The sequence below is a fragment of the Pithys albifrons genome, chromosome 2, assembly GCF_047495875.1.
Source record: "Pithys albifrons albifrons isolate INPA30051 chromosome 2, PitAlb_v1, whole genome shotgun sequence".
NCBI classification, from domain to species: Eukaryota; Metazoa; Chordata; class Aves; order Passeriformes; family Thamnophilidae; genus Pithys; species Pithys albifrons.
The window spans coordinates 120,313,594-120,336,869 of NC_092459.1; the positions used below are offsets into that span (position 1 = coordinate 120,313,594).

Genomic DNA, 23,276 nt, shown 5'->3' on the forward strand with positions numbered 1-23,276 from the left:
CAAGACGTTTCTATCTTAGATATCAAAGATTCCTCCATGAGAACAGAAATATCTGTAAGATAATCACCAGCATGTGACACTCCTCTCAGGAAACAAAGTTATTTAATCTTCTTCATACACATGTGAGACTCGCAGCACAGAAACCCAGACATTTCAAAGGCAAGTTATCATATCGTGATATCAACACACAGGGTTTATCAGGGGCATGCAGAGGCAACAAGAGGTCACAAAGTGGTCATTGAGGCTCTCAGTGTTTGGATTTTAACACAGAACAGCGTATCTAAAGTGCTTCTCAGCATCTCTGTGAATTCTTAATACCATCTGAAGCGTTTCCAGCTCCTCCAGGCTCCAAATTGTTTGGGCTTGGATCAGCATAACGGGGTGTTATGCTGTAATGTATTATCCCCATCCTGGGGAAATTTGTGGTAAAGACTCCCATGTTTTTTGAGCAAGAAGAAACCTCATGTGGGGGGAAACAGCTGGGAAAAAAAGAGTAATGGGAGCCTCAACTTCAGCAAACAACTCGCAGGAGCACAAACACCAGCAGCAGAGAAGCCCAGGGAAGCAACAGCCTCGTCCTTTCTGCTCCTCTCTGTCCTCACCACCTCGCAAGGCAAAGCCCCAGCAGGAACCACAAGGACCACGACCCGGGGAAGGGGCTGCACCGGCCAGGGGGCACAGGACAGCCCCCCAAAGCACTGGGGACCCACAGGCAGGGGGGACAGGAGGGTCTGGGGCCCTTGGGGGCTGCAGGAGGGAGGGCAAGTGGGGAGGCTGGAACCCATCAGCAGCACGTGGGCACCAGGGGCCATCACAGCCTTCCTGCCAGAGGGGTCCCCAGCCCTGAAAGGAACCCCTCCAGTGTCCCTCGCTCCGTGAGAGACCCCCACAGCACCTCTCAGCACCCCCAGCCCTGGGGGGGACCCCTCCACAGTGTCCCTCATTCTGTGAGAGACCCCCACAGTGCCTCTCAGCCCCTCCACAGTGTCCCTCACTCTGTGAGAGACCCCCACAGAGACTCTCAACCCTGGGGGGACCCCCTCACAGTGTCCCCTGCTCTGTGAGAGACCCCCACAGAGACTCTCAGCCCCTCCTCAGTGTCCCTCATTCTGTGAGAGACACCCACAACACCTCTCAGCCCCTCCACAATGTCCCTCACTGTGTGAGACCCTCACAGCACCTCTCAGCCCCTCCACAGTGTCCCTCACTGTGTGAGACCCTCACAGCACCTCTCAGCCCCTCCACAGTATCCCTCGCTTTGTGAGAGACCTCCACAGTGCCTCTGAGCCCCTCCACAGTGTCCCTTGCTCTGGGAGAGACCCCCACAGAGACTCTCAGCCCCTCCTCAGTGTCCCTCACTCTGTGAGAGACCCCCACAGCACCTCTCAGCCCCTCCAGTGTCCCCTGCTCTGTGAGAGACCCCCACAGAGATTCTCAGCCCCTCCTCAGTGTCCCTCACTCTGTGAGAGACCCCCACAGCGCCTCTCAGCCCACTCAGCCCTGGGGGGACATCTCCACAGTATCCCTTGCTCTGTGAGAGACCCCCACAGTGCCTCTCAGTCCCTCCACAGTGTCTCTCACTCTGTGAGAGACCCCCACAGAGACTCTCAACCCTAGGGGGACCCCCTCACAGTGTCCCTCGCTCTGTGAGAGACCCCCACAGCACCTCTCAGCCCACTCAGCCCTGGGGGGACCCCTCCACAGTGTCCCTCATTCTGTGAGAGACTCCCACAGCGCCTCTCAGCCCCTCCACAGTGTCCCTTGCTCTGTGAGAGACCCCCACAACACCTCTCAGCCTCCTCAGCACTTGGGGGACTCCTCCAGTGTCCCTTGTTCTCGGAGACCCCAAAATGTCTCTCAGCCCCCTCAGCCTCGTGGGGACCCTCTTACACACAGGGTTCCTCACTCTGGAACCCCACAACACCCCTCATGCTGGGAAGGACCCACTCATAGCCCTCCCAGCCCTGAGGATTCCCCCAGCCTTGTGGGGACCCTCTCCTCTTTGCAGCCCCCCCAGCCTTGCAGAGACCCCCCACCCTCCTCCACAACATCCCTCGCTCTGTTCAACCCACACACCATCTCTCACACTGGGAGGGACCCCCTCACAGACCTCCCCAGCCCTGAGGAACCCCCTCATAGATGCCCCCAGCCATCAGAGACCCCCTCACAGCCCCCTCAGCCCTCAGGGACCCCCTCATAGCCCTCAGGGACCCCCTCACAGCCCCTTCAGCCCTGAGACCCCTCACAGCCCTCAGGGACCCCCTCAGCGCCCACTCACAGCCCTCAGGGACCCGCTTACAGCCCCCCAGCCCTCAGAGACCCCCTCACAGCCCTCAGGGACCCCCTCAGCGCCCACTCACAGCCCTCAGGGACCCCCTCACAGCCCCCTCAGCCTTCAGGGATCCCCTCACAGCCCTCAGGGACCCCCTCACAATCCCTCCCACAGCTCTCAGAGACCCCTCAGGGCCCCGCTCATAGACCCCCCCCCAGTCCTCAGGGACCCCCTCACAGCCTCCCCAGCCCTCAGGGTCGTTGCCCCCCCCGCCCCGCCCGCCTCAGGGGGGCTTCCCTCGGACTGTACCACTCCCGCCACCCACCCGGCCCCACGGGCTGCCGCAGGAGGGGGGTGCCGGGGGGGGTGTTACCGCTCTCCCCCCCTCCCTCCGCCTCTCCCCGTCCATGGCACGGTCCGCCCTTACCTCTCGGCGCCCTCAGTTCGCCCTCCCGGCGGAGCCGCGAGGGGCTGGGGGGGGAGCCATAGCCGCTGCCTTGCCTTACCGCTCCGTCCGCCCTCCCCTGCTCCCCCCCCTCCGCGCCGGACACAGATGGTTTGTTCCGAGAAGCCGGCCGGTCTTCTCCCCTTAAACCGCTGGGTCTCGCACGTCTTCGGCCATTTCCGACCGAACCGGCGGAAGCTGCCGAAGCGGTGGCGGAACTTAACGAAGCGGGGGCGGAGATAGCCGAAGTGAGGGCGAAGGTTGACGAAGCGAGGGCGGAGATAACCGAAGGGTGGCGGAGACAACCGAACGGGAACGGAGATTACCGAAGTGGGAACGGAGATTCCCGAAGTGGGGACGGAGATTCCCGAAGGGCTGAGGTGGGGGGAGACAGTCGCCTTCCGAAAAGAGCCGAAGCTCGCCCCGCTCGGGTGCCGCCACTGCGCACGCGCGCTGCGCCGAGGCGCTTTTCCCGCCTAAAAGGCGCGCTGTCCCTCACCCCCCCCAGCCCCTCACGGAGAAGCCGCCATGTTGTCACCGCTCGAGGCCGCCTCGGAGGGGCGGCCACAGCCCAGCCCTGCGGCTGCGCATGCCTGCGTGTCTTCCAAACATGCCACAAGGGTGCCCCCATGGAGCTCAGTGTGGCCACAGAGTGCTGTGAGTCCCCCCACAAAACTCCCATAGAGCTCAGTGTAGCCACAGAGCGCTGTGTGTCCCCCAAAAACCTCCCATGGAGCTCAGTCTGGCCACAGAGCACTGTGAGCCCCCCAAAACCCCCATGGAGCTCAGTCTGGCCACAGAGCACTGTGTGTCCCCCAAAACCCCCATGGAGCTCCGTCTGTGAGCCCTGTGAGTCCCCCCAAAACCTCCCATGGAGCTCAGTCTGGCCACAGAGTCCTGTGTGTTCCCCCAAAACCTCCCATGGAGCTCAGTCTGGCCACAAAGCTCTGTGTGTCCCCCAAAAATTCCCATGGAGCTCAGTGTGGCCACAGAGCGCTGTGTGTCCCCCCAAAACCCCCATGGAGCTCAGTGTGTCCCCCAAAACCCCCATGGAGCTCAGTGTGAGTCCCCCCAAAACCCCAGGGAGCTCAGTGTGGCCACAGAGCGCTGTGAGCCTCCCCCCAAACCCCCATGGAGCTCAGTGTGGCCACAGAGTGTTGTGTGTCCCCCAAAAACCCCCATGGAGCTCCGTCTGGCCACAGAGCACTGTGAGTCCCCCAAAAACCCCCATGGAGCTCAGTCTGCCCACAGAGCACTGCAAGTCCCCCCAAAACCCCCAGAGAGCTCAGTGTGTGTCCCCCAAAGCCTCCCATGGAGCTCAGTGTGGCCGCAGAGCACTGTGTGTTCCCTAAAACCCCCATGGAGCTCACTGTGAGTCCCCCTAAAACCCCCATGGAGCTCAGTCTGGCCGCAGAGCACTGTGTGTCCTCCAAAAACCCCCATGGAGCTCAGTGTGGCCACAGAGTCCTGTGTGTCCCCCAAAACCTCCCATGGAGCTCAGTCTGGCCACAAAGCTCTGTGTGTCCCCCAAAAATTCCCATGGAGCTCAGTGTGGCCACAGAGCACTGTGTGTCCCCCAAAACCCCCATGGAGCTCAGTGTGTCCCCCAAAACCCCCATGGAGCTCAGTGTGGCCACAGAGCACTGTGTGTCCCCCAAAACCCCCATGGAGCTCAGTGTGTCCCCCAAAACCCCCATGGAGCTCAGTGTGGCCACACAGTGCTGTGTGTCCCCCAAAAACCCCCATGGAGCTCAGTGTGGCCACACAGCACTGTGTGTCCCCCAAAACCCCCATGGAGCTCACTGTGAGTCCCCCTAAAACCCCCATGGAGCTCAGTGTGGCCGCAGAGCACTGTGTGTCCTCCAAAAACCCCCATGGAGCTCAGTGTGGCCACAGAGTCCTGTGTGTCCCCCAAAACCTCCCATGGAGCTCAGTGTGGCCACAGAGCGCTGCAAGTCCCCCCAAAACCCCCATAGAGCTCAGTGTGTGTCCCCCAAACCCCCCATGGAGCTCAGTGTGGCCACAGAGCGCTGTGTGTCCCCCAAAACCCCCATGGAGCTCAGTGTGAGTCCCCCCAAAACCCCCATGGAGCTCAGTCTGGCCACAGAGCACTGTGTGTTCCCCAAAACCCCCCATGGAGCTCAGTGTGTGTCCCCCAAAGCCTCCCATGGAGCTCAGTGTGGCCGCAGAGCGCTGTGTGTCCCCCAAAACCCCCATGGAACTCAGTGTGTCCCCCAAACCCCCCATGGAGCTCAGTCTGGCCACAGAGCGCTGCAAGTCCCCCAAAAACCTCCATAGAGCTCAGTGTGTGTCCCCCAAAGCCTCCCATGGAGCTCAGTGTGGCCACAGAGCGCTGCAAGTCCCCCAAAAACCTCCATAGAGCTCAGTGTGTGTCCCCCAAAGCCTCCCATGGAGCTCACTCTGGCCACAGAGCACTGTGAGTCCCCCAAAAGTCTCCAGAGCTTGTGGGAATCTGATCCTCAGGTAATAAAATACCCCAATGGCTTGGAGTTTGTTGCACAAGAACACCCAGATCCAACCTGGAGGGTTTTGGTAAATGGCACCAATTACCACTTATTCTGAACACAGTATCTTAAAATATTAAGTGTGTTACATGTTAGCAGTGGTTACGTTGTTAAGTCACAGCATCAGCGACAAAATCGGTGACAAATACCAAACATATCATGTAACAGATGGTGACTGAAGCAAAAGCAAAAAAAAAAAAAAAAGCAATAGTGAAATAAAAGGGATAAAAAAAGGGGCAAATAATGGTGCTGACAGCTTCTCACAACAAAACCACGTCAAAGAGGTTCAATCCTCTGTTTGTGCAGTTTAATTTTATATTACAGGGGCTCCATGAAAGGCATTTGTGTATCCATGGGAACCAAATCCCACCCCAAAACACACAGACTGACAACTTTGGGCGAATTAGAGAGTTTTTCACAGGGAGAAACAGGGTTTTATCTCCAGGAGCAGGGAGGGTGGTGTGTTTTCTGGCCACAAAGCTCCAAGAATCTCATCTTTAATAAAACATGAGCGCTTCAAAGCGGCCAAAAAAAAACACTTTTCCGTCTCTCTGCACTTTTTAACAGTCATTTACACACGTGTGGGGAACGCAAGGAGAAGCCAACTCTTATTCTGAGATGAAAAGTCAGCCAGGGGCACAGGTCTACCCTTTGAAAAATAATACAAAATCCAATTCCCCTTGCAGGGAACGTGCTGTTCTGAAGGGCAGGAGTGGGTACTGCAGGTTGGAAGGCTCTGAGAAACAATACAAGTCTGTATTTTCAGGGAAAAAGGGAAAGGGAAAAGGAAAGGGAAAGGGGAAGGGAAAGGGAAAGGGGAAAGGGAAAGGGAAAGGGAAAGGGAAAGGGAAAGGGGAAGGGAAAGGGAAAGGGAAAGGGAAAGGGAAAAGGAAAAAAGGAAAGGGAAAGGGAAAGGGAAAAAGGGAAAGGGAAAAAGGGAAAGGGAAAAAGGGAAAGGGAAAGGGAAAGGGAAAGGGAAAGGGAAAGGGAAAGGGAAAGGGAAAGGGAAAGGGAAAGGGAAAGGGAAAGGGAAAAGGAAAGGGAAAGGGGAAAAAGGGAAAAAGGGAAAGGGAAAAAGGGAAAGGGAAAAAGGGAAAGGGAAAGGGAAAGGGAAAGGGAAAGGGAAAGGGAAAGGGAAAGGGAAAAGGGAAAGGGGAAAAGGGAAAGGGGAAAAGGGAAAGGGAAAGGGAAAGGGAAAGGGAAAGGGAAAGGGAAAGGGAAAAGGGAAAGAGGAAAGGGAAAAAGGGAAAGGGGAAAAGGGAAAAGGGAAAGGGAAAAAGGGAAAGAGAAAGGGAAAGGGAAAAAGGGAAAGGGAAAGGGAAATGGGGAAAAGGGAAAGGGAAAGGGAAAGGGAAAGGGGAAAAAGGGAAAGGAAAAGGGAAAAAAAGGAAAGGGAAAAAGGGAAAGGGAAAGGGAAAGGGAAAAAGGGAAAGGGGAAAAGGGAAAGGGGAAAAGGGAAAGGGAAAGGGAAAGGGGAAAAAAGGGAAAGGGATAAAAGGGAAAGGGAAGAAAGGGAAAGGGAAAAGGGAAAAAAAGGAAAAAGGAAAGGAAAAGGAAAAGAGAAAGGGAAAGGGAAGAAAAAGGGAAGAAAAAGGGAAGAAAAAGGGATAGGAAAAGGGAAAGGAAAGGAAAGGAAAGGAAAGGAAAGGAAAGGAAAGGAAAGGAAAGGAAAGGAAAGGAAAGGAAAGGAAAGGAAAGGAAAGGAAAGGAAAGGAAAGGAAAGGAAAGGAAAAAGGAAAAAGGAAAAAGGAAAAAAAGGGAGAAAAGAGAAAAGAAAAGAAGGGCCCATGGCTGCATCACAGAGTATGAAGACAAAATTAACATCACTGAGCACACCCACACTGTCCTACCACACACATCTGTTCCCACTCTGGCTCGGGGTTTGGTGTTCCAGCCTGAGCTACCTGCAGCTCTGCAGCAGGAAAACAGGGAGACAGTAATTCCCTTCCAGACCTCACTGAGGAAGAAATAGCAGCAGAGAACAGGCACTTAGGACACAACCTGAGAGAAGGATTCTTCTCCCAGCTCCCTAAGGAGAACGAGCTGTCAGGATCAGCAGCTGGTCTGGCAAGTCTCTCTCTCAGAAAGTGCTATCAAGGCTGTTACAGATTATATTGGCAAAGACACCTTCAGATTTAATCCCCTTCTCTGTGTGCTCACCCTTCTTCCTCTAACAGCAGAGCAGTGTTAAAGGGGAGTTCTCAGCTTCCCTTTCACCAAGGGAAAAACCCACCACTCTGCTGCCTTCTGTGCATCCCATCAGAAAAACAGAGATATCCTCATTTCCCACCTTTCCTGCTACCTGGGCTTTTGCTTTTTTTTTCATATACAGTACACACACAACCTAAGATGTCTATAACCTATGATGAATAATACTTTAAAGAAGAAAATAAGTTTCAGAGAAAGCTGCCTGGTTCCTTCCTGGCAAGGAGAAGTCTTTCACTCCTACTCCTTCTCATCCTGTTTTCCCAGAGCAGCAGACTCAGTGCATAGTGCCAGTCCTGTTAAAGACTTTTAAAACTCTGCAGTGCCTTTTAGTTGAATTTGACAGAGCAGTGGAGGTCTAAAAATACCAGTCCTGCTGTATGGAATGGTGCAGGTGCAACACAGAGCCAGCTAAAAAGCAGTTCGAGTCTTGCCCCTTCTGTTCGACCTTTAGGAAGAAATTCTTCCCTGTGAGGGTGGGGAGGGGCTGGGCTGGAATTCCCAGAGAAGCTGTGGCTGCTCCAGCCCTGGGAGTGTCCAAGGCCAGGTTGGAGCAACCTGGGATGGTGGGAGGTGTCCCTGCCCATGGAATGAGATGAGCTTTAAGTCCCTTCCTAATAAAATCATTCCAGGATTCTGTGATAAAGACCCTCAGAATCCATTCAGAGGGATTTTTATGGAATCTGGGGATGTAAATGGGAGCAAAGGGGAAGGGAGACCCTTCCCTGAGTGCCAAGATTCCCAGAGAAGCCCCTTGTTCCCTGAAGTCCTTCCCAGCTGGGAGCTGGGCTGGGCATGGATCCAATGGCAGCTCTGGAGCCAGGCTGGGAGAGCTGGGGGTGTCCAGCCTGGAGAGGAGAAGGATCCAGGGAGATCTTGGAGGCCCTTGCAGAGCCTGAAGGGGCTCCAGGAGAGCTGGAGAGGGACTGGGGCCAAGGGCTGGAGGGACAGGACACAGGGAATGGCTTCCCAGTGCCAGAGGGCAGGGCTGGGAAAGGGGATATTGGGAAGGAATTGCTGGCTGGGAGGGTGGGGAGGGGCTGGGCTGGAATTCCCAGAGAAGCTGTGGCTGTCCTGGATCCCTGGGAGTGTCCAAGGCCAGGCTGGATTCCCTGAGACAGTGGGAGGTGTCCCTGCCCATGGCAGGGGGTGGGAATGAGATGAGCTTTGAGGTCCTTTCCAACCCAAACCATTCTGGGATTCTGCTCACAGAACCCCTTCTTTAGAAACCTCTTTATTATTCCATGCTGGGAATCTCCCTTTTGTTACATTTTTAAGTATCTCCACAGTTGGCAGCTGCAACTGAACACAGCAAATGCCATCACACCTCTGTGTCTGTCTCCTCTCTGCTCAGAAAGGTTTCCTATTTCCCTCTTTCCCTGTTCCTCATCCAATTTCCTCTTAAGCATGTCCTGCATCCTGGTGCCTCCAATCTGCTCCAAATCACACTGAGTCATTTCAGGCAGGTATTAAAGCAGGTTCAGAGCCAGCTAATGCACATTTCCATGGCACACTTCCATGGCCTGAAATAAACCCCAGAAAAACATGGAACAATCTTGGTGGAGGACCCCGAGCTTCCATCTTTTCCCTGCTGCAATCCTTTTGGTACATCTTTTTTAACCTCCTTCTCCTCCCTTCCACAGGAGACAGTTCCAGGGGCAGGACCATCTGTGGGTTTTCCAAGTTCCACGGAATGTTTTCGGATTAACCTCAGAGGATTTCAGAGGATTCAACCACTTTTCAGCCCCAGGGTGCTGTAGGTGCTAAATAGATTATCTACATCTCTCAGCCACCACTGAAAACTACACAGCAAATCTCAATTTTTAATCCTGCTGAGACTCCAACTTCTTTTGGCCATCAGGTATCCCACGGCACGCTCCAAGAGGAAATGTTCATCTGGAATGCTGGCCAAGCTCCAGTTGAGGTAATTACATTCTGACAATTTACATTCTCCCTGCAGTTTTTTAATGGATATGGAATTATTTTTTTTCCTCTCCTTCCTTCCTTTATGCCTTAAAAGCAGAGGCCTGGTGGTGCTCCTGCTGCTGGAGCAGCTGCCAGGCTGTGCAGCTTCAGTAGCTGCATTTCAGGGGTAGGTGAAGGCATCTCAGGACAGTTAAATAAAGCACTTTTGAAGACACAAGGAGTGTTGTAACAACACCCCCACTGCTGGCCATAAAGCAGAGCAAGGGCTGGAACATGAAATGAAACACTCAGGGGCAAGTGGGAAAGGAAAAAGTACCATAGGAATGGACACAGAGACATAAAGGCCTTTCCCTCCCAAATCCTAATTCTGCTTTGGATCCAAAAGGAAGAAAATAAGTCTATAAAAGCAGTGGAAGCTTTTGGCAAGATGCTGAGGACACTGCCTGGTGGTTAAATGGGGTGAGGGAAAGAAATTCCTGTTCCCTTCCTAATGAGGACACAATTAGGTGTTTTCATTTTACCTGGATATGTAAAGAAAAATCTCGAGGCAAGAAATGGGGTAGAAGGTTTCGTGCAAGGTGGAATATTATGGATCACTGTTGGAGCATGTTGAGTTGCTCCACCAGGTGTCTGACTAAAAACATTCTGGGAAAATTAATTAAATTACTGTATTACCACAGGAATGGTTTTGGGTTGGAAGGGACCTTAAAGATCATCTCTTTCCATCCCCTGCCATCATGCTTTGTTTATAAAACCATACCCAACCACACCTTGTTCTTTTCTTCACAAGAACCACAATGCCCAGAAAGGATAATTTTCATATTTCAGCAACATGGAAGCCAGTTATGAGAGATCAGGGCAGTGGTGACAAATAAACCAGGAGATACTGGGTGGGTAGAGACAACATGGAGCTTTCCCTCCTTTCCCAGTATGCCCCAGTTCATTAGCAACAAATGGCTGGTTTTAGCACTGGGGGAATATTTTTCACAAGCAGTTTGTTGACCAAAATATGATTTTCCCCATCCCTAAAATGACCAGCAAATGAATTTCAGTAGGAAGGGTCACTCCTGGCTTTGGTGGAGCTCCATGTGGTGTGAGCAGGTAAAGGCAGAGCAGGTTTCCTTCTCACTCTGTCTACAGCAATTCTACACCAAACCAGCACCAAAAGAAATGATCTAAATAAATTTTATCTACAGAAATAATTTAAAAAAATCCCATTCAGAGACCTCACACTGCAATACTCTTGGAAATTTCTGTGATTCTTCAGAAAGACACAATCCAAAGCAGGAAGGAGCAGCCCAGCTGGTGACAGCCAAGGAAAACTCAGAGTGGATCTTGGCAAAAGGCTGAGAAATGGCACAAAATACCAGCCCTACTTAAGGCTCCTTCCCCCTCCAGGCCCTGCTGCACTGAGGAGCCAGCTGCACTTCTGTAAAATTCCCAGGAATTCCTGGAGTATTACAGCTAAACATGCTCCCCCTTCATCTCAAAGCACAAGCTTTGAAGTTTTCCAGAGATACCCAGGGAAGAAGACACATCCAAACACCAAGACTATCCCCAAATTCCACCCTGGAACAGATGGCAAGGTTCTAAACACAGACACATCTGGTAACCACTGGTATGAAAGAGCTGGCAGGCAACAGCTTATTCTATTCCACTAAATATTCCATCATTTGAACTATAACAGGAGTTAAGAAAACCAATCATTTCACTTGTATTTATCCCAATCCCCAAGCACCTCCACGCTGTAACTGCAGCACAGCTTGGGCATTACACTCTTGTCTACCTAAAGCACTTTTTTTTGTTTGTTTTTTTGTTAATTAAGCCTTCTGAAGTTGAATTAGAAGTGACTGCAGTTGGGTAATGTAGCAAAGCAGCCTTTTCAGCATGTCCTTTGCTGCTCCAGCCTACCAGACTCGAGGCTCTCCAGCACTTCAGCCTCGAGCCCACACCATCTGAGGGGCCTTGACAACCTGCCAGGCTGCTGGGAGTGCTTGAAAAGACAACACAAGACTCAGGGAGTGCAGGCTCTGCTCCTCACACAGACCTGTGCCTAAGCCAGCTGTTCCATTTGTCCCCGGGTTCAGTTACCACAATGTAAACCAGGGATAATTCTTGCCTGTCAGGAAAACAATCTGGTAGGAATTATCATCATCATGTAGTGAAGGCAGCTGGGAAATGTGTAGGCAGGTGGGGAAGGGAAAAAACCACCCTCAGAGCCCCCAGCAAAGTCAGATCTGAGCATGCACAGTACCCATGGTCACCCCAAATCCACCCCCAAAACTCTCTGTAAATAATCCTCTGGGACAAAGCCCAGAGGATTTGTTCTTTCTGGGAGCTGAGTGAGTCACCCGTGTTTGCTGGGAATCCAAAGCGATGGCAGGCAGAGAACGGTCGCTCTGGGAAAAGACTGGAAAAGGTTCTCTGTCTGCTGGGATTGTCTCAGAGGTCCACTGGAGACCCCACCACTGGATTTGGATGTGTGCAGAAAGCTTGTAAAAATGCCTAGAGAGAGAAAGAAATACTCCCAGGAATTGGCTGATTAGGGAGCCTTAAATTCCAGATACAGAAGGAAGAACAAATACCAACAGTAAGTCTGGGATGGAATCACCGACTGACCTCTACACAAAGTGGGCACTGAGCAAACCAGAGGTGATTCTGCTGGAGACTTGGGCAAATTGTGAGGGTGTTGTAATAAAAGCTGCTTGTGATCACTCAACTCGAGCCTATTTCCCACAAATTGATTTGGTTTAACCAATGTAAAAGCAGCTCTGCAATGTTTTCAGTTCCAAAAAGGAAAGTTGAGGTTATTAAGTGAACTGGAGAAGGTGAAAGGCTCCAATGAGAGGACCTTGAAAGCAAACAGGAAAAACCATCTGCTATTTGCATCCTGGATAGAGAAAGTGAATAAAAGCACACATGGGAAGCAGTGAGAACATGCTGGAGGTTGGAGATGGTTATGGTCAAGCCCCCAGACTGAAGAGAGATCACAGAATCACTGAGGCTGGAAAGGCCCTCCCAGCCCATCGAGCCCACCCTGTGTCCAATGCCCACCTTGTCCCCAGCCCAGAGCACTGAGTGCCACATCCAGCCTTTCCTTGGGCACCTCCAGGGGTGGGGACTCCAAACCTCCCTGGGCAGCCCTTCCAATGCCTGACCACCCTCTCTGTGAAGGAATTCCTCCTGTGTCCAACCTGAACCTCTACCGACTGTGTCCTCTCCTCCTGTCCCTGTTCCCTGGGGCAGAGCCCAACCCTCCCCTGGATCCACCAGGGATTGCAGAGCCAGAAGGTCCCCCCTGAGCCTCCTTTTCTCCAGGCTGAGCCCCCCCAGCCCCCTCAGCCCCTCCTGGAGCTCCAGCCCCTTCCCAGCTCCATTCCCTGCCCTGCACACGCTCCAGCCCCTCCGGGTCCTTCTTGAACTGAGTGGCCCAGAACTGGACACAGCACTCAAGGTGTGACCTCACCAGTGCTGAGTACAGGGCAAGAGTCACTTCCCTGACCCTGCTGCCACATTATTCTGATACAGCTGAGGCCTTTGAGTTATGAGGAGAATGTAGAACGTCAGGGTGAAGGCAGGGTGGGCTCCAAGAAAGGAGAAGCTCAACATGAGCCACCAGTGTGCCCAGGTGGCCAAGAAGGCCAATGGGATCCTGGCCTGGATCCAAAGTAGTGTGGCCAGCAGGCCCAGGGCAGTGACCCTTCCCCTGGACTCTGCCTTGGGGAGCCCACACCTTGAGTGTTGTGTTCAGTTCTGGGCCCCTCAGTTGAGGCAAGAGATTGAGGGGCTGGAGCGGGGCCAGAGAAGAGCAACGAGGCTGGAGAAGGGACTGGAGCACAAGTGCTGTGGGGAGAGGCTGAGGGAGCTGGGGGTGTTTAGCCTGGAGAAGAGGAGGCTCAGAGGTGACCTCAGCACTGTCTGGAACTGCCTGAAGGGAAGTTCTGGCCAGCTGGGGGTTGGTCTCTTCTCCCAGGCACTCAGCAATAGGACAAGGGGGCACGATGGGCTCAAGCTCTGCCAGGGGAAATTGAAGTTGGAGAGCAGAAAAAAATCCTTTGCAGAGAGAGTGCTCAGGGATTGGAATGGGCTGCCCAGAGAGGGGGTGGATTCCCCATCCCTGGAGGTTTTTCAGCTGAGCTTGGCCGTGGCACTGAGTGCCATGATCTGGTAAAGGGACTGGAGTTGGACCAAGGGTTGGGCTTGATGATCTCGGAGGGCTTTTCCAACCCAATCCAGTCTATGATTCTATGAAAACCTGCCTGAATCCCCCCAGCCAGGGAAAAGCCAAATGAGCTGCTTCTCACTCTTCCAGGCTGCCAAAATGTCAAGCCTGCAGCAAAGATTTCCAAGAGATCCACACAGTCCCTCAACTAAAACTCAGAAACCTTCATAATTACAGCTTCAAAGTGCTGGAATGAACCTCCTCATTCTTTAGAATCTGCCAATGTGCATCTGAGGTTCTCCTGCACCCCATCAAAACCAACCAACTCCAGCCAGCATCCCTCTGGAATCACACCCAACATCTCTGCTGCAGGAGGGAGGGAAGGCCCAGCCATTGATCACAGCCAAGGCTTGAATCGAGAGGATGAATCAAAACATAAAAGGCCTGGAAATACCAAGTGTAAAGTGCCCCTTGAGATCAAAGTTACGCTGTGCTAAAACACCTTGGCACCTGCCTTTGATAAAATAACTGCTGTCTTCTGCCAAAAAGGCAGCTGGGCTTATTTATTGGGATTTTAGCAATGCAACAAGGAATCCAGGGACTATTTGTAAAGGGGGGAAATGGGGATCAATAACGAGAACACCGAGATCGATAATAAACTCTGGCGTGCTTTAAGTGCTGCAGCTTTTGTAAAGAGCATCATTACAAAGGTAAATAATAACAAATAATTGTCAGCCTTCTGAGCACAATCTATTCCAAGGCCTGACTTTGCTGCAAATGTACCAAAAGGCTTTAACATTTAAAAAGTATCTATCTGAGTAGTGCAGGCCTGTTGCCAAACCCCACCACTAAAGCAGGGAAACAGGTGCCAGCTGCTGCTTTTCCTGGTGCAGGAGGATATTTCCTCCCTTCTCAATTCAGTTCTTAGTGCATTAGAAACAGAAACACACTCCAAGCTGAACCATAATGAAAATATTCCTTAAAATAAAGCCTTCTGTGTTTTTCTTTCCTACCTGCAGGACTCTTCAGTGTATTTGCCAAAGCACAGGACCGGAAATCCGGAGTCTGATCCCTTAATACCGAGTCAATCACGTTGCATAATCCCATTTATACATTTATCAGGCTCCATCTCCACAGCAATCAGGTTTTTAGCCCTTTACACAATTCCCATTACAAGGCTTTTCAAGCACCTCCCTTAGTCTGAGTCTCTTCTGCTCTTTTCCAGCCTCAACTTTCTCAGAGCCTTTTGTTCTCCTGCCAGATTTGTCATTTAACTGAAATAACTCTTCTCTCCCTCTCTGCTATTTACACCAGTGTATTTATAGAGAAAGGATATCATTTTTCTCTGCCTTTTTTTGTCACCACCTTCCCATCCAAGCTCCTTTAATCATTTTGGGAACCAGATTCCCAGATCATTTGTAGCAGACACCCCGCCCTGCACCTCTTACAGCTCCAATCCATCTTTATCCCGTGGACAAGGAATGCAGAGTGCATTTTAAGCAATGCCTCAGCCCTAAAACCTGTTGCAGAGTTGCACTTTCTTGTCACTCCTGGAAATTGTTGACCAATGTGACCCTGGTGTGTATCTTCATCACCAGGACATCAGAATTATCCCAGGATTGATTAACACGTTCCAATTCCCACACCAAACCTCAACTTCCCATCAGGGTTTGCACTAAAAGGACTCACATTTGCTCACAGACAAACAGTCTAAAGTCAGTCATTCTTCTCCAGGGATCTCCTGGTTTTCCTCTTCTGATGGCACCTCCAAATCCAATAATTTCTGCTCTGTCATTAATTAATACCTTGATTAACACTGCTCTTGATGCCAGTCCTTGAGGAACACTATTGCTAACCTGTCTGCCAATCCTTCCTCAACAATCCCCCCTTTCCTCCCATGAATACAGAATTTATTGATGCAAAACACAGCAAAATGCTTCAATTCTGATTGATTTCATCTCTCTTACTTTGCATCTCTTGCGGGTTTTTTTCTCTTTTTCTTAATCAAAGGCTGATTTTTGCTGGTGGAGAACAACACAGGTTTATTTCTCCACAAATCAGACCTTTGCCTGAGCTGCAAAGCTGTTCTATTTTTACAGCTGGGCATTTGTAAAAATTAACAAACTATGCAAGTCAACACATTTGTTGTCAAAAATGAAGTTTCTTAATGACTAGCCTGACTTTTTAATTGCACTTAGGGTTTATGTCACAAATTTAGAAAACAATTAGAATGCAGGAAAAAGGCCTGTCAGGCTTGTAGTTAAATAAAATAAAGGTAAATGTGCTGAATACATAGTTTAAATTAAAACAAACTGGTTTATTGTACAAAGGGATTGTGCAGCCTATAAATAGAACCAATTTCTCTCTATTCAGCACCTCTTCAGGTGCTCAGAACTTGAAACAACATTAAGTTCTATTCTCATGCAAAGGAAGAGCTGCTCAGTCAAAGGAAAAGTGGCAAAAACTACTTCATTAAACACATTATTAACCCCCCTGGGAAAGAGAGGACACTCCCACAACCCCAGGCACACTCCCTGTGCTCCTCCCATCCCTCCTCTCCCTCTCCATGAATCCACACACACAAACTCTGCAGAAACAGAGGGATTCACACCCACAGGTCAGTCTGAAACCCCACCAGCCCCAGAACCAGAGAGGCTTTTTGTGTGAAAGTGCAGCCAAACAGAGTCAAGGAGAGGGGCAAAGTGGACAATAAACAGGAGCCACCAGTGTGCCCAGGTGGCCAAGAAGGCCAAGGGGATCCTGGCCTGGATCCAAAGGAGCGTGGCCAGCAGGCCCAGGGCAGTGACCCTTCCCCTGGACTCTGCCTTGGGGAGGCCACACCTGGAGTGTTGTGTTCAGTTCTGGGCCCCTCAGTTGAGGCAAGAGATTGAGGGGCTGGAGCGGGGCCAGAGAAGAGCAACGAGGCTGGAGAAGGGACTGGATGTGGCACTGAGTGTCCCCTTAAACACCTCCAGGGACAGAGAATCCACCCTGTCTTGATCCAACCCCACTGTGATCACCAGCCCAGGGCACTGAGTGCCCTGGGCTGGTGATCACAGTGGGGTTGGATCAAGGGTTGGAACTGATGATCTCAGAGGTCTCTTCCAACCCAAGTGAGAAGAGCAACGAGGCTGGAGAAGGGACTGGAGCACAAGTGCTGTGGGGAGAGGCTGAGGGAGCTGGGGGTGTTCAGCCTGGAGAAGAGGAGGCTCAGAGGTGACCTCAGCACTGTCTGGAACTGCCTGAAGGGAAGTTCTGGCCAGCTGGGGGTTGGTCTCTTCTCCCAGGCACTCAGCAATAGGACAAGGGGGCACGATGGGCTCAAGCTCTGCCAGGGGAAATTGAAGTTGGAGATGAGAAAAAAATCCTTTGCAGAGAGAGTGCTCAGGGATTGGAATGGGCTGCCCAGAGAGGGGGTGGATTCCCCATCCCTGGAGGTTTTTCAACTGAGCTTGGCCGTGGCACTGAGTGCCATGATCTGGTAAAGGGACTGGAGTTGGACCAAGGGTTGGACTTGATGATCTCGGAGGGCTTTTCCAACCCAATCCATTCTGTGATTCTATGAAATCCCTCCAGCTGGAGTGGTTGGGGAGCTGACCTGGAGCATCCTATGGATCAGGAACTGTCCTCAGCAAACATCACCTCAGTCTGAGCCTTGGGAAGTCACTTCAGCTCCCTCATCAGTAAAAGAATGATCTTCCCCAAGTCTTCATTCACCAGCTCTGAGGAGTTTTGAGTTCATCCAACATGTGGCAATATTTGTGTGTAATCAATACCAGTCCTGGCTCCCAGGAGAGCACGAACAAACAATAATTTACCCTTCCAATTACAGCAAAGTTCCACTAAAACCACCACATAAGTCGAGTTTTAAACTCAATCACATTTCAAGATGAGGAAAAATCCTTCCTTTCTCCCACCAGTGGCAGAACTATACTACACTCTGCCTTTTTTCTTCTTTTTTTTGTAATTAAAAATAGGCTGAACTTCAGGAGTGTTGTTGCACTTGAAGCAGTAGAATAAAGTACATCATAAAAAGATGCCACTGGGATCGGTTAAAGCCAAGAAAATTGAAAACATTTCAGAGGAACGAAGCCAAAAACACAGAACCAGATTTAAACTTGGCATATGCTGTGGCAGGGGGCCAATGGAAGCAGAACTTGCTGGAGGAGGAAGGAGAGGGAAGGCTCCCTGCTCCAGCCCATGGATCAGGAATGATGGGCCAGGGAATTGGGTGCCAGCAGCTGGCACAGCTGGAGGAGATCAATGAAGTACCAGAACTCAGCTGTAAAATATTCCCAGCATATTAAGCCAGGCCATGAATAAACATGGAGCTGTCACACACCACTTGCCATCTTCAAAGAGCTGCAAACCCAGTGACTGATCCTCCCAACCACCTCCTCAGGTGCAGGAGCTGCTTATAAAGATGAGAACAAAGGCAAAGAGGTGAAGTCATTGGCCACAGCTCCTCAAAAGCAATTTCCAAACCAGCTGAGCACAGGGTTGAAGTTCAGGACTCCCAGACACAGCCCCTACACTGAGTGGAACTGCCCTGGTGTTGCTTTGACAGCAGGAGACCTTCACAACCTAAAACACCTGTCCTCAAACCTAAAATTTCATATTTAAAATTACTTTTCCAGTGGGTTTACTTCTCAAGACCCATTTTCTGCCTTCTCTGCACAGTCAGCAGAGGAAGTAAAACAGGTGAAACACTGATGGAGATCAACAGGAAGTGTTGGCCACTAAACTTGCACTTTGGTTTAACAAAGTGACAAAAAATAGCACCCAGCAAAGAAAAATCACAATCAGTAAAAGACAATCAGTAAATCACAATCAGTAAATGACAATCAGTAAAAGACAATCAATAAATCACAATCAGTAAATGACAATCAGTAAATCACAATCAATAAATCACAATCAGTAAATGACAATCAGTAAATGACAATCAATAAATCACAATCAGTAAATGGCAATCAATAAATCACAATTCCTAATTCTCCTCTCCATCTGTTTTTCTTCCAACGAATAAAATCACCTTAAAATTTACCAGAAATTAATAGTTATAAACATTAATAGTTATTAATATTTACTATTATTGTGGCTACAACACAAATTCAGTTTCCCAGCAAACTCTTGGAGGGAAGATGGTACAGACATACAGAGCATCTCTGTTCCCAATGCTCTGCTCAGCAGAGATCTCCAGAGGAGACTGCAACTAAAAACACACTTCAATGAAACACCAGAAACAAGAATAAGTTCCTAAAGGGAAAATAAACCCAACACACTTGAGTTTCTAAGCACCTCAACAACGTTATCAAGGAGCCCAGACCCAGCCCTGCCACAATTGATTCAAATGGGTGGCACTTCTGTAATGCCCCTATTTGAGCTGAAGCAGATAAAAATTCAAAGATTGGACTTGCTTGGTATTTTCATGTTAATCTGCAGAGCTTTAGGGAAATTGTTGTGACTCCAATTCACTCTGTGCAGTCAGAGCCATTCAAGTACCCACCAGCAATTTTCCTGCCTCCAAACCTGATGCTTTATCTTCCCTGCAAAAATCTGTCATGAGCACCAGGCAGGCCCCCCCTCGGTCCTGATAAGCAGGACTAGACCTGACTCCTTCTCTTTTTTCTCTCTTTCATCCCAATTTCTATTGTCTCCATTACAATTTAGTTGCACAAGGAGAAGGGATCAGGCCACGTGTAGGTCTAATGTGTGTGGCAAGGGACAACAACAAGGGAAAGAATGTTTTTAATCTCCACCTACTCCTCTTGCTATTTGCTTCATCTCCTTGGAGGTATTTTAGCAGCAAATTCAAATGAATTCTCCCTTTCTTTTGCTTTTGTTGAAAGAAAACAATAGGACATGAGAGGAACCCACAAAGGAGGAAACGTTTCCTGATCTGGAGTGCTTGGACTCACTGAAGTCTTTGCTGTGGCTCTGCAGAAAGCAGAAAAGCAGCTCCACCTCTCTGGGGGCTCCTTGTGCCCAAACTGACACTGCACTTGAACTAAAAACCAGTTTTACTGCAAATGGAGATTGGTTTCCCTGAGCCTGAGCTCTACCAGGGCAACAAAGCCCTGGCTCTGGCTGACAAAACAGCAGGATGATCTCTCTGCCTCATGGGGAATGTCAGGTATCCACTCAGCCAAGCTGCAGGAACTGGGTTTTTATGCCCTCCCCTTCTGTAGTTCCTGGTGCAGAAAAACCCCCAAGGAACAAACAAGCACCTCAAAAGAGGAATCTGGAGTGAAAATTGTCCTTCTCTGCCTCTTCCACCACCACAGTGGCATAAATGTCTTTTTTAAACAGCCCCACGTGTCCCTTGGGGGCAATAGAGCCAGATCTTTGCACAATTGCCCTGTTCTATCTGTTTTCAGGGGATGTTTCAAGGCTCCTTCTTCCATCCCACTGAGGTTTTGCAGCCTCCAGACTCGGGATTGCAGTACCTGGGCTGTCCCTCCTGCCTGCCTGCCTGTTTTCCATGAATTTATGCAACCCTTGCACCCCTGGATCTCCTTGTCAGGCTTGGCAGCCTCAGAACTTACTGGGCTGCTGAAAACAGACAGACACTGGGTTTGGCTGGATGAGACTGGGGCTGGTTTTGTGGGAAGACAACAAGGGTTTGGATTGTAAGGGAGAAAAACAAGGGAGCGTTGAAGTGGATCTGAGCAGAGATGCCAAGCAGTGACCAACAGGGAAAACTCAGGGTTTGGATGTGCTTGGGAACAGGGAAATACCTGAAACAAAACAATCATAAAGAAACAGAGAGGGCACAGAGTGGCTGGAGAGCAGCCAGGCAGAGGGACTTGGGGGGACTGAGGGACAGGAAGCTCAACAGGAGCCACCAGTGTGCCCAGGTGGCCAAGAAGGCCAATGGGATCCTGGCCTGGATCCAAACTAGCGTGGCCAGCAGGCCCAGGGCAGTGACCCTTCCCCTGGACTCTGCCTTGGGGAGGCCACACCTTGAGTGTTGTGTTCAGTTCTGGGCCCCTCAGTTGAGGCAAGAGATTGAGGGGCTGGAGCGGGGCCAGAGAAGAGCAACGAGGCTGGAGAAGGGACTGGATGTGGCACTGAGTGTCCCCTTAAACACCTCCAGGGACAGAGAATCCACCATGCCTTGATCCAACCCTACTGTGATCACCAGCCCATGGCACAGAGTGGATCAAGGGTTGGACTTGGTGATCTCAGAGGTCTCTTCCAACGCAACTGAGAAGAGCAACGAGGCTGGAGAAGGAAGTGGAGCACAAGTGCTGTGGGGAGAGGCTGAGGGAGCTGGGGGTGTTCAGCCTGGAGAAGAGGAGGCTCAGAGGTGACCTCAGCACTGTCTGGAACTGCCTGAAGGGAAGTTCTGGCCAGCTGGGGGTTGGTCTCTTCTCCCAGGCACTCAGCAATAGGACAAGGGGGCACGATGGGCTCAAGCTCTGCCAGGGGAAATTGAAGTTGGAGATCAGGAAAAAATCCTTTGCAGAGAGAGTGCTCAGGGATTGGAATGGGCTGCCCAGAGAGGGGGTGGATTCCCCATCCCTGGAGGTTTTTCAGCTGAGCTTGGCCGTGGCACTGAGTGCCATGATCTGGTAAAGGGACTGGAGTTGGATCAAGGGTTGGACTTGATGATCTCGGAGGGCTTTTCCAACCCAATCCATTCTGTGTTTCTGTGATCAGAGGTTGCACCACACTCCCAAAATGCCTCACCAAAGAGTGTGGGGTCAGACCACAGACACGGGAAAAACAGCTCAGATGGGCCTGTAAAAGCCCATCCCTTTGGTCCAGGCTGCACAAAGTTTTACTTCAGTCATTTTTTACAGGTGACCAGCCAAGATTCTCCAGGATCTGTTCACACTCCTCCTGTCAGGCCCAGGTCAGTGACAAACCAGGCAGAACAAAAGCTGGGACTCATTAGCACCTTTAATTCTTTGGGCACCTTGATTATTTTTGCCTATTAATAAGGCCTTCAGGGCAACATGAAACACAACAAAACAAAGGGCAACAAAAAGAGTCCTCAGGTGGTCAAAGATTTGTTACAACAGCGAGAATCATTCCCTTCATCCTCTCTCCACCCCACACCTAATTGAGTGGCCTGGTAAATTGATGAATTACAGTTAAATGATCTTGCTGTGATGCCTCTTGCTAATGAATGAAGAATATCCTGCCAGAACCTCCTGATTCCAGGTGATGGATTTGAGCCCAGGCTGCAACACAATTCCTTGTGACTGACAAGCTCAGCTGTTTCCCCTCTTCATCTTCATGATATTTGATTGAATAAATCCAAGGTCATAATTTCCCAGGTGGATCAAATTATTCAAAATATCCCCAGCCCTCCAATTACTTAGAACTGCATTTAAAAAATAAATAAATAAACCAAAAAATCAAGGTGAAGGATATTCACACAGGAGCTGGTGAGATCTCAAACAAACCTTTGGTGGAACATGAATGAGCAACTGTGAAGTTACATTTGTCATCTCATGGCCCAAAGCCCTCAAACCTTGGGGACACAGACCCCTGGGGACCAGCACTGCTGTCACAGCCCAGCACATCCTCCCTTTTGGTGTGTGGAATTTGATGGGGAAAAGCAGCTTGGCTGAATGGGAATGATTTCAAGACAGAATCCCAGAATCCCAGACTGTTCTGAGTTGGAAGGGACACACAAGGATCAAGTCAATGGCCCACAGAGGGGATTGAACCCATGACCTTGGCATTATTACACCAAGTTTTTAACCAACTGAGCAAGATGTGGGAAGCAGGGAAATTTTGGCATGAAAATTTGGCACAAAAATCTGGCATAATTTTCTCTCAGCACACACAAAACTTTCTAATAGGGGAGCACCTTAAAACCCCCACTCTTGAGCCTCAGTGAGCACTTAGGGGATGCAACTTGCTTTTTCCTTCCTATTTTCTTGTCTTCCCAAAGGCAAAAATGAGAGGAAAAGCTTCTCCACTTTGGCTGCACAGAACTTTCACTGAGATCTCTGCACAGCATCAGCTGCATGCCAAGATGTTGTGTCGTTTGTGGAATATTCCAGCACTTTGTTGTTGTGCAAGCTCCTAATTATTAATGTCCAGGCTCCCTATTTCTGCACTGAGATTTATGATGTAGCTCAGGGTGGTGGATTTGAACTGGTTTTCCCTGGAATCTACAGATGGAAAACAACAGAAGTGGGTTTTTTATACCCTCCACTTCTGTAGTTCCTGGTGCTGAAAACCCCCAAGGAACAAACATGCCCCTCTAAAGAGGAATCTGGAGTGAAAATTGTCCTTCTCTGCCCCTTCCACCACCACAGTGGCATAAATGTCTTTTTTAAAGAGCTCCACATGTCCCTTGGGGGCAATAGAGCCAGATCTTTACACAATTTCCCTGTTCCATCTGTTTTCAGGGGATGTTGCAAACCTCCTTCGATCCCACTGAGGTTTTCCAGCCTCCAGACTCGGGATTGCAGCAGGAACAGGACACAGATGGTCCCCTGGAACCAGGAGAAAAGAGGCAACTGATGCAAAAACCAGTGGCCCCAGATAACCCCTGTGAGGGAGCCAGAGCTTGTCCCATGGAACAATGGCAGGAAACTGTCCCTGGGCTGGTTGTGGTCTGAGCCTTCCAGCCCAGGAGCTGGGCATGGAAAAGCCTTGCAAGGGAGAAGCAGAGAACTCCTGAGCACAGAGGGTTTCACTCCTGCTTGTGATTGTCACAGCAAACCCAAAGGGGAAAATGTACAGCTGGAAATTAAGCTGGTTTTGGAGGTAAACACA

General features: G+C 50.4%; 1 protein-coding gene across 4 annotated transcripts in view; it reads right to left on the minus strand.

The window, feature by feature from the left end:
- EXTL3 (exostosin like glycosyltransferase 3) overlaps positions 1 to 23,276 on the minus strand; it is a 161,234-nt gene that overhangs the window by 128,544 nt on the left and 9,414 nt on the right. For 2 of the 4 annotated variants that reach the window (XM_071547630.1, XM_071547627.1), the window contains exon 1: positions 2,700 to 2,922. The exons of the other annotated variants lie outside the window; for them this stretch is intronic. The gene's annotated coding sequence lies outside the window, so the exon portion shown is untranslated. Of the gene's footprint in view, positions 1 to 2,699; positions 2,923 to 23,276 lie in introns of those variants that run through there. 4 annotated transcript variants of the gene reach the window in all.